An 11911-nucleotide genomic window follows, 5' to 3' on the forward strand; every position below is an offset into this window, starting at 1 on the left:
TTTGCATGAATGTGGTTCTCCATCTTCCGTTGTCGGAAGAAGGGTGCTAGGGTTGAGAGGACCACATCGCTGTATAGTAATGTTTGACTGTGAAAGCAGGAGTGAGACTAAGGTCAGATGTCTAGCATGTGTGAGGAACGGTAGCGGCGTCTGCAAAAGAACCAATGAGACCGAATGTGGCACCTTCAGGGTGAGTGGGTGACACAACACTAGTTCTGCTGATAATTTCTCTGCTTCTGCAGCAGCTGCACATGCCTGTAAACACTGCGGAAAACCAGCTGCCACTGCATCTAATCGTTTAGAATAGAATGCTAATGGCCTCTCTTTTGCGCCGAATGGCTGTGTTAATACTGCTTTCATATACCCTTGATTTGCATCAACACATAGGGTAAATGGTTGTTGATAATCTGGCAGAGCAAGTGTCACATTAGTTTGTAACATCATTTTTAGATTTGTGAATGCCAATTCTCCTTCTTTTGTCCACTGAATTTTATCTTTCAGTGCCATGTCCTTCCCATAAATCAGGGTTTGTAAAGGTTGGACGAGTGCAGCATAATCAGGTAGCCATTCTCTGCAATAATTGCAAAGTCCTAAGAAGGACATCATTTGCTGTTTAGTCTTTGGTTTTGGTGCCTCTTGTATTGCCTGTTTTCTAGTTTCTAATAACGATCGACCTTGTTGGCAGAGTTTATGTCCAAGATATATAACTTCCTCTCTGCAATACTGTAATTTTTGTTTTGATGCTTTATGTCCTGTATCATACAAATGCTGTAACACTAACAGTGTGGCTTCTTTGCAATGTTGTTTTGTATCTGAGGCAATTAATATATCATCTACATACAATAGCACTTGACTATGGGGCGTTATTTTACAGGAACTCATTGAGTATCTAAGAGCCATTGTATACACATGTGGATTTTCTGAAAACCCTTGAGGGAGTCTAGTGTATGTGTATTTATGTCCTTTATAAGTGAAACCAAATAAGTGTTGTGAATCAGGATGTAGTGGTACTGAGAAAAAGGCATTACTCAGATCCACTACTGAAAAATACTTCTTATCAGGGGTCAGAGAATTGAGCAAAAGGTATGGGTTTGGCACATCTGGCACAACAAATGATTAATAACAGTTTCTTCAACCTAACATATCCTAATAATAATAGACTGTCATCTCTAAATTGCCCACAGTGTGTGAGTGAGTGCATTCCCTGCAATGGACTGGCATCCCATCCAAAAGTATACCATTGTGTCCTATGCTACCTGGGATAAGCTCCAGGCCCTCGTCTCCAGGATATGTGGTATGAGGATGGATGAATAATAATCATGTTTATTTCAATTTCAATTATTGACAAATATAAACATGTATGAAGGATAATAGCAATAAATACAGTATGCCAAAATAAATGCTAGAGGAGAATCCTGCAATTCCTGCCCCAGTCCTAGGTCTGGGGAGTTTATTCTCACTGAGATTGCATAGGATTCCTCTGGCTGCTGTTTTTTTCCCGTACACGTGAAGTGCTACTTCTTCATTGCCCACATGTGAGCCAGTATGTGAGCCCTGATCCGGGCTACCATCCCGCCCAAGGCATTTCCTCTGTATGCTGCTTCCTGCAGCCCTGCAGTGGATAAAAGGAAAGGACAATGGTTTGTTGATTTATAGCACATGTATTGTTATATTTTATATTATTCAAGTATACATTACTCAGTAATAACTCAGTAACTACTCAAGTACAAATGATGAACAAATACAGTAACTGTTATGATTAAGAATGAACGAACGTGGGATCAGTATATAACTAATACTTTCTGGTTAATTAATGAATTAAGTAAGAGTGTACTACTTCAGGGGCGGCATGGTGGTGCTGTCATGCCCGGCTCGTACGATCCTCGTGTGTGCCACGCCCCCTGATTACCCACGTGTGCTTCCCTGATCTTGCCCAGCTGTGTCCACTTATTTTCGCCCAGTCTCGTCTATTTCAGTCCATGACTTGCCTTAGTTTCTGGTCCGTCATTGATGTTAGTTAGTCTTAGTGCTGTCTGCTCCGTCCTGATCCCGAATAAATCCCCGTTTTCCCCGTACTCCGCCTGCTTGCCTGCTTCCTGTCCGTTTGTCAGCCTGTGCGCACTACCCGCTTTAACCAGCGAACTCTGACAGCTGCACTGGTTAGCACTGTTGCCTCACACCTCTGGGTCCCGGGTTCGAGTCTCCGCCTGGGTCACATGTGTGTGGAGTTTGCATGTTCTCCCCATGTCGTCGTGGGGTTTCCCCCCACAGTCCAAAAACATGCTGAGGCTAACTGGAGTTGCTAAATTGCCCGTAGGGGTGTGTGTGAGAGTGAATGGTGTGTGTGTGCCCTGCGACGGGCTGGCCCCTCATCCTCGGTTGTTCCCTGCCTTGTGCACATTGCTTCCAGGATAGGCTCCGGACCCCCTGCGACCCAGTAGGATAAGCGGTTTGGAAAATAGATGGATGGATGCCCTCTTTTCTTACTATCACTGCTACTTAAATTTGCTGGCGAGCTGTTTCAAAATTTTATCAGTTCCATTCCAGCCCCCTATAATGCCTCTGCAAAGACTGAAAAAGATCCATCAAACGGTTATTGAATTATGGTCTTAGCAGGGTCAAGCATCAAAACTGCTGCTTTTTTCATTATCACTATGTGGCGCTGCTTGCATTTTGGTACTGTTACAAAATTAAATCAGTTCTAGTTCCTCACCAATACCTGTACAAAGTTTGAAAAGGATTCGTCGAATGGTTTTTGAGTTATTGGCTTGCATGCCAAAGTATCTGCAGCGACAGGGGAACAGTGCTGAAACCAAAAGTATTCCCTGAAGGCCAGGGAATACCATCCATCCATCCATTTTCTAAACCGCTTATCCTACTGGGTCGCGGGGGGTCCGGAGCCTATCCCGGAAGCAATGGGCACGAGGCTGGGAACAACCCAGGATGGGGGGCCAGCCCATCACAGGGCACACTCACACACCATTCATGCACACATGCACTCCTACGGGCAATTTAGCAAGTACCCGGAGGAAACCCCACGACGACATGGGGAGAACGCGACCAAGAATATAGACTTAAATTAAAATAACCTTACTTGTAACAAATAATGCTGTTGGCACGTCAAACTGTCGGTGCAGCGGTAAGAAAATCGGGAGAAGACTAACAATAATAGAGGATTTATAAATGGAAAAATAAGTTCACACAACAAGTTATTCACCATGAACTATGACATATCGCCGTCTTTCTCTTTAGGTCACTCTATACATACATATATACACTTCGAGCACGCGCAGTACAACTCAACGCCCCCTACCGTACAATCAAATTATGACAGACTGTGCACATACAACTGAGAGCATACATTTACATGCTAACAAATGCTAAATTAAATAAAACATTAAAACTGAGCATACGCTGGTCGCTCGAAAGACGCCAAAAACACGGAAAAGAACCACAAAACATCCCCCCAAAAAACTAAACAATCAACATTAAAAGACTAAGTAACAGTCAAATGCAGTAATTTCGAAAATATATATATTTTTTATTATTATACTGGACATTTCTTCGCGTTTCGGGTGGTTCTTTGGGGAGCTTTCATTGGACCCTTTTCGGGACGTTTGTGTGTCCGAAACACGGTTCGACAACCGGTACAAAACATTTTGGAACATCTGGTTCGTAACCCGATTTATTCGTGATCAGGACTGTTCGTGGGTCGAGGTACCACTGTACATACAAAGACAGATACTAAATAATAAGATAAGTTATACGATAAAATGGGAGCAGAAATGCAACGTACCTTGCCATCTTGGTGCAGAAAAGCAAGTGAAGCCGCGTCTTTCAAACCGGTAGCTTCCCACGTGCGGAGGCATCAAATGTAACCAAGCAACAACATAACTAAATAATAACATCATAATACGTATAGTTCTTATATAATAATGGCAGTTTTATAAGTTTTTTATTTACTTTTAGAAGTAAATAAGAAAAAAAATTGTGTAAGAACTGCAAAGCAAGAATATAGTAGTAAGCATGAATCACACATTCAGCTCTGGATAATATCAGACAATGACTTAAAGACACGTGAAATGAACTGCACTCTTGGAGTCTGTCTCTCCCCAAAGCACTATGCACGGTAACTTATTTAATATGGGAATTATAAAATGACACTTTGGTAACATTGCAAACTGTTGTATCGCGATACATAGCGATCAGTATGTCGAACTGTCACGCCCAGCTCGTACGATCCTCATGTGTGCCATGCCCCCCTGATTATCCACGTGTGCTTCCCCATTATACCCAGCTGTGTCCGATTATTTTCGCCCAGTCCTGTCTATTTCAGTCCATGTCTTGCTTTCTTTCCTGGTCCGTCATTGATGTTAGTTAGTCGATGTTCGTGCTTCGTCCCGTTTTAGTGCTAATAAATCCCAGTTTCCCCGTGTTCTGCCTGCCTGTTTCCTGCCGGTGCGATCGCGCTCGCAACCAGTCCAAAACCTGACATGAACAAGGTTATACGTCACACAAGCTTCCCACAAGAACCTGTAATTAGACTAAGCGCGTACCACACTGGGCCCGGCTGCCTTATACGGCAACCGAGCACGATCGCATCCTGCCCCCCTTCCCAGTTCTGCCCCCCTGTTGCACTTACTGGTCAGGACGCGAGCACGTTTTGTCATCAACCTGCAACTTTTTGTGTGAAAGAAACATAAGAAGCAAAGCTGTGTACCACAGTAGGGTAGAATTCATGGTTAATTTCGTGGCTTATTTGGGGCGGGTTTGAGTATGATGACACACACAGATTTGTCAAGTATACAAAGCAGAGGTTTTTATTTATTCGTGCTGCACGTATAGGAAGATCCACACTTAATCAAATATCTCAGGCAGACTGATGCTGCGCGGGATACCGGTGCCAAAAAGGTATTGCAGTACCGCATTTTTGAAAGCTGTTCGGTATTACATTACATTTCTTTAGTACTTGTACTAATTACACTATTTTCGCTTCCGCTAACTATGGGATCATGACGATGGACTCTATATAGCAAAACCACTGCCGAAACTAAGTTATACACTAAGTTAGACCTGCACCCATCATGCTATATAAAATACTAAAACGTCAGCTAGTTAAGTATGATGTCCATAGCTTCACATCAGTGATTTATGTCAGGGATATACATTGACGTCATCAAAGTTTGATGTTTGAATAATAAATAGATAATAAAGCATAATGTGCTGCGTGGGACGTGTTTTATATGTGATCAGGTCATCAGAGCTGTATTATGGGATGTCACCAAGACAGGTAATGCTAATACTTAAAAGTAAATAGCATAATCATACAATGATAAGAAAGAGAATAAGGCAAAAACATTTCTTGAAATTTGGCCTGAGGGTGGCGCTAGAGTGATGGATGGATTGAACCCAAATTTGGTATGAATAGTTGGAACTGACCTCTATCGATGTGCCAAATTTCAAAAAAGTTGCCAATCAGCTCTATGGGCTGCCATAGACTCCCATGGCAAAAAGCATAATAATAGTGAAAACTACTAAAAACTATAGGTATCCTAATAATAATAGACTATCATCTCTAAATTGCCCACAGTGTGTGAGTGAGTGCATTCCCTGCAATGGACTGGCATCCCATCCAAAAGTATACCATTGTGTCCTATGCTACCTGGGATAAGCTCCAGGCCCTCGTCTCCAGGATATGCGGTATGAGGATGGATGAATAATAATCATGTTTATTTCAATTTCAATTATTGGCAAATATAAACATGTACCAAGGATAATAGCAATAAATACAGTATGCCAAAATAAATGCTAGAGGAGAATCCTGCAATTCCTGCCCCAGTCCTGGGTCTGGGGAGTTTATTCTCACTGAGATTGCATAGGATTCCTCTGGTTGCTGTTTTTCTCCTGTACACATGAAGTGCTACTTCTTCATTGCTCACATGTGAGCCAGTATGTGAGCCCTGATCCGGGCTACCATCCCGCCCAAGGCATTTCCTCTGTATGCTGCTTCCTGCAGCCCTGCAGTGGATAAAAGGAAAGGACAATGGTTTGTTGATTTATAGCACATGTATTGTTATATTTTATATTATTCAAATATACATTACTCAGTAATAACTCAGTAACTACTCAAGTACAAATGATGAACAAATACAGTAACTGTTATGATTAAGAATGAACGAACGTGGGATCAGTATATAACTAATACTTTCTGGTTAATTAATAAATTAAGTAAGAGTGTAGTACTTCAGGCCAAATAGTGTGACATTTGCAATAGCGAAAGCCTTCGTTTTAAAGATGACTTTTCATGTTTTCACTTGAAATCATGTGGAAAGATCACATCTCCACGCACAAAGCTCTTTCATATTTCCTGAGAGCCATATTTCATATTTGCTGGCGAGCTGTCTCAAAATTTTATCAGTTCCATTCCAGCCCCCTATAATGCCTCTGCAAAGACTGAAAAAGAGCCATCAAACGGTTATTGAATTATGGTCTTAGCAGGGTCAAGCATCAAAACTGCTGCTTTTTTCATTATCACTATGTGGCGCTGCTTGCATTTTGGTACTGTTACAAAATTAAATCAGTTCTAGTTCCTCACCAATACCTGTACAAAGTTTGAAAAGGATTCGTCGAATGGTTTTTGAGTTATTGGCTTGCATGCCAAAGTATCTGCAGCGACAGGGGAACAGTGCTGAAACCAAAAGTATTCCCTGAAGGCCAGGGAATACCATCCATCCATCCATTTTCTAAACCGCTTATCCTACTGGGTCGCGGGGGGTCCGGAGCCTATCCCGGAAGCAATGGGCACGAGGCTGGGAACAACCCAGGATGGGGGGCCAGCCCATCACAGGGCACACTCACACACCATTCATGCACACATGCACTCCTACGGGCAATTTAGCAACTCCAATTAGCCTGAAGGCCAGGGAATACAACAAAGGTAATTTATGCTTACAGATCTGAAATCAGCAGATCACATTTATGTACCATCATGTATGTTAAGTTCTTGTTGCTGTAAAGCGGAGAACTACTACACGGGAGAGAAGTATCCAGGCTGAAAAATATCTTCTGGAATTTTACTGAGGTCAGCATGTCATTGGCCCCAAAGTGGCATTCCCATATCAGTTGAAATATGCAATTGTCTGCATGCATAAACTTGCCTCTTACGCCATACTCCATGCTAGGAAATAGCTATGAAAAGATTGTCCTCGTACTCACCTCAATCTGGGAATACTATTGTTGTTAAATAACTATGCATAAGATTACATTTGCCATGGCTGAGACTGAATCACTTTCAATCACTACATGATGGTTATTAGGCATTTAATTACTAGCGGCTGTCAGTGATTGTTAATTGCTGTATAGTAACTTGGGAGAATGACACTGTGGATGCTGAAGTAACCGATGCTGTGTGCACACTCACCCCTTTAATACGATGACAGTGTAGTTCTGCTTTAGCGGGATGATTACTGTGCATCTGGTGACAAAGATTTACGATGGATAATTTAAAACCCAAGTACTGGAATACTTTGCCAAACAGAACATCCTGATGAGCAAATTAATTTCATCATGAAACTTTAAAATAAAAGTTATTTTTGGTGATGGTAACTTTCAATTCCCCACGATTCCCCAGTTCCAGTCCTGCAGGCCTAGTCTGCACCCAGATTTTAATACTCAAACACCTTATTCAGCTCACCAGCCAATTGCCAGGTTTAGTAGGTGTATTTGACAGGTCCTTGCAAACTGGTTCTCCAGGACTGGAATTGGGGAAGCCTGATATATAACATTATATACTGCACAGGTCCTTCTCAAAAAATTAGCATATTGTGAAAAAGTTCATTATTTTCTGTAATGTACTGATAAACATTAGACTTTCATATATTTTAGATTCATTACACACAACTGAAGTAGTTCAAGCCTTTTATTGTTTTAATAATGATGATTTCGGCAAACAGCTAATGAAAAAGTGCTCCAAAATCTCCTGATAGCTAGCTGCATTGACCCTGCCCTTGATAAAACACAGTGGACCAACACCAGCAGCTGACATGGCACCCCAGATCATCACTGACTGTGGGTACTTGATTTCCGAATGACATGCAAAATTTGCTTTCATCCGAAAAAAGTACTTTGGACCACTGAGCAACAGTCCAGTGCTGCTTCTCTGTAGCCCGGGTCAGGCGCTTCTGTCATTCGGAAATCAAAATTTTGGAGCACTTCATGCTTCCATCTGCTGAAAAGCTTTATGGAGATGAAGATTTCATTTTTCAGCACGACCTGGCACCTGCTCACAGTGCCAAAACCACTGGTAAATGGTTTACTGACCATGGTATTACTGTGCTCAATTGGCCTGCCAACTCTCCTGACCTGAACCCCATAGAGAATCTGTGGGATATTGTGAAGAGAAAGTTGAGAGACGCAAGACCCAACACTCTGGATGAGCTTAAGGCCGCAATCGTAGCATCCTGGGCCTCCATAACACCTCAGCAGTGCCACAGGCTGATTGCCTCCATGCCACGCCGCATTGAAGCAGTCATTTCTGCAAAAGGATTCCCGACCAAGTATTGAGTGCATAACTGAACATAATTATTTGAAGGTTGACTTTTTTGGTACTAAAAACACTTTTCTTTTATTGGTCGGATGAAATATGCAAATTTTTTGAGATTTTGGGTTTTCATGAGCTGTATGCCAAAATCATCAATATTAAAACAATAAAAGGCTTGAACTACTTCAGTTGTGTGTAATGAATCTAAAATATATGAAAGTCTAATGTTTATCAGTACATTACAGAAAATAATGAACTTTTTCACAATATGCTAATGTTTTGAGAAGGACCTGTATAACCCCCCCACAGCCAGATGCCACTGTAACCAAATAATCAATATTATTCGCTTCACATGTTATGGCTGATCAGTGTATAACCTCTGTATCTCAGTTACATTTCAGACTATTTTGCTACATTGTGCAGATTAATATACTGTGTTCATAATAAATTTCAAAATTTCCCAAAGTTCAGCACATTGTCAGTTTCACTGGCCAACACACTGATCATCGTAACATCATCAAGTTCTTTAGCCAAATGAGGTGTGCTGGGCAATGGGAAACCTGACACTGCAGTACAGTGAATCATGCAGCAGGACTGGGAAAATGTAAAAACACATTTTACCTCCAAGAGCCACTGTTCTCCAACCTTTTTTCAGCAGTCTTACATGTCTGTAAAGACATAAAATATGTTTGCAAATATACTGTACTGATCCTGAGAGGATTAAGATGGCAAAAATATCAATTGGGCTGGTGATTGCACAATATTTTAGAAGCTAAATTATGAAACGTATTACTATATATATTACACAATGATAAGGTATAAATACAGAAAAGCTACATACCGTTGGAGTGAAGCTGAAGTCCTTCTCTCTTCTAGACAATGGAATCAATAGAAATGAAGTTTTGCCACGACATGAGAAGCCAGGAAAGTGAAGCAGAACATGAACAGGAACATTATTCAGCCTTGGCTGACTAGGTCTGTATTCCGGACATTACATTCATGATTTAATTTGATTGTAAGGGACTGAATAATTTTAACTTGCTTGCAGGTTCCCTATGTACCGTATGTATTACCTTTCCTGACCTTCGGAGGTCCTCCCTCCTGTTTCGGAGCATTTTTAAGGGTTTTTTCAGAATTTCCTGCTCTTTGCCGACGAGGCTGCAGGGCAACTCTGCCGTGACCTTGAAATTACATTAAATATTCTGTTAAAACACTTTATTTGGTGTTTTACCTTGTGAATAGAAATTTTAAGCCCTCATTGTGCTTTAAGTGGTAAAAAAGTAAAATAGAGAAATTAAACTATTTGATTAGAAATATTGATTTTAAACAATTATATGAGGTACAGATTTTGCTTATGACAGGGTTCCAGTCAATTTCCGCTCCCTTGCAGGCAGTGGTACACATTTTTGATGCACCCAGGGATGATCTTACAACAGCCTGGTGGAGACGTGTAGAAAAAAGAAAGATATCAGTTTTGTACCAAAAACGTTAGAATACAGAGGAGTGCAGGTGGACATAGAATGAGCAGAATGAATGGTAGCAGTATTTCTGATGTGAGAACCACTTATTCTGCTGATTCTACTTCCACCTGCGCTGTCTGTGTTTTAACAGCTCTGTCCACTTTAGTTTCTATTTCCAGGACTGTGTGATACTTACACTGAATCTCTTTTGTTCAGGTGTTGCCGCTGACTTCCCTGCTTATTTTTTAGGAAGTCTTCTGCTTCCACTCCAGACTGATTGAAGGAAAGATCATGAAACTAAATATGATATATTCTGTAACCATGACCTGACAGCAGTATGTCTGTGAAACCACAAAAAACACAGAGCTTGCTATCAAACAGACAGTTTACTTGCCTTTAGTTTTAAAATGTAAATTAGGGATTTCCTCAGTCTGAGGTTTTTGGGGAACAAAAGGTAAACATCTTGCTCTCCAATGTCCACAAAATCATCCCCTGTCACACCTTATACTTCATGGTAAAACAGAGAAAATAGATTAATTCACATGACTGTAACTATAAAACCCAAAATATTATGGCCACACAGAGGTTGAAAAAATAACAATGATTATGAATAAATTAATAATAAAACCCCATAATATAATTAAGGCACGCAGAGTGAGCACATAGCAGGCATAGCAACAGTAAGTAAGGCGGACAAAGGGGCAACTGAGAAGACTGCATCAGCAAATTTAGCATATTTCCCAAAAACACAACACTGATAGGAGTTATCAATTTAGCATTACCATATACAGTACAGTACTGTGCAAAAGTCTTAGGCAGTCCAAAGAAATGTTTAAAGCTGTTTATCTGGGTAGCAAGTGTACTTTGGCTTAGAACAAAAAATACAATTTAACATTAGAACGTGTGCAAATTAAGAGTAACACAATAAAAACTAGTAATAATTTCTTCTGTTTTCTAAAAAGTTACTGATATCTAGTTGGATGGCTAGATGAACACCGCTTCAGTTCCCAAACTTCTCCTCAGGGGCACCTCAGCCGTTCCATGATTTTGTTAAATTTCACAAATAGCTCAATTAAATATATAAATATATTGGTTTAAAAAGTCAGTGACAGACTGACTAGCTGTATGAGGTCTGCTAGTGGCCAAGTCAAAAAACACATGGCTGCACTGGACGGTCGCTGCAAATACTAGGATGATTTTAGCAGAGGTTCTGAAATGGCGAAGCTGACACACTTTGACAGGCATCATATCATAGTTTTACACCAACAGGAGGATAATCTAAACATCATTTTCTTTGCCTGCCTAAGACTTTTGCACAGTACTGTATATATATATTTAGGTCCACAATCATGGCCTTACAATGGCTGAGGCTGGTCGGCCGAATGATGGGAGAACAACCATGTCCTCAACCATCAAACATTTCATAGAGCCAACAGGTATGTAATCCAACAATGTGCCCTGTACTGTAATATTGTCCTCTTACTGCAATGCTTCATATTACAGTATTCCATTTGCATTTTATATTATACAGTGAGTTTTACTTTATACAGTTACACACTGGATGTATACTGTAGCACACATGTCGCGTCACTCACGGTCACACACACAGATTAACCTCCCCCCAAACCACAGGCAATATGCCAGGACAAGCAGTGTAGTACAATCTTTTATTAAACACGCAAGAGCAAACCCACTACTTAACACACAGGGGGGGAAACAGAATATCTAACACCACAAATAGGGGGGGGGACATGCCCTACATACACACCTTTCCCACTGAATACACCCCCATAGAATTAGCATTTCAACCTCCCAAATTCCTGTGAAAATGTTACTGCGATTGAGCATGTGTACATGAGCGATTGACTACACACTAATACAATCCAAATCCAAAACACACATGGTAAATGTG

General features: G+C 40.9%; 1 long non-coding RNA gene across 2 annotated transcripts; it reads right to left on the reverse strand.

The window, feature by feature from the left end:
* Positions 1–1517: 1517 nt before the first annotated feature.
* On the reverse strand, positions 1518–9248 carry LOC125723885 (uncharacterized). Of its 2 annotated transcripts, none has more exons than XR_007387014.1 (3): positions 9161–9248; positions 7421–7474; positions 1518–1612 (listed from the first exon to the last, which is right to left on the reverse strand). It is a non-coding gene; the product is annotated as an uncharacterized LOC125723885 (long non-coding RNA). The 2 variants fall into 2 exon arrangements; XR_007387015.1 differs by lacking the exon at positions 1518–1612 and adding an exon at positions 5943–6018.
* Between the last annotated feature and the right edge of the window lie 2663 nt (positions 9249–11911).

This window comes from Brienomyrus brachyistius, unplaced genomic scaffold (assembly GCF_023856365.1).
Source record: "Brienomyrus brachyistius isolate T26 unplaced genomic scaffold, BBRACH_0.4 scaffold52, whole genome shotgun sequence".
Taxonomy (NCBI): domain Eukaryota; kingdom Metazoa; phylum Chordata; class Actinopteri; order Osteoglossiformes; family Mormyridae; genus Brienomyrus; species Brienomyrus brachyistius.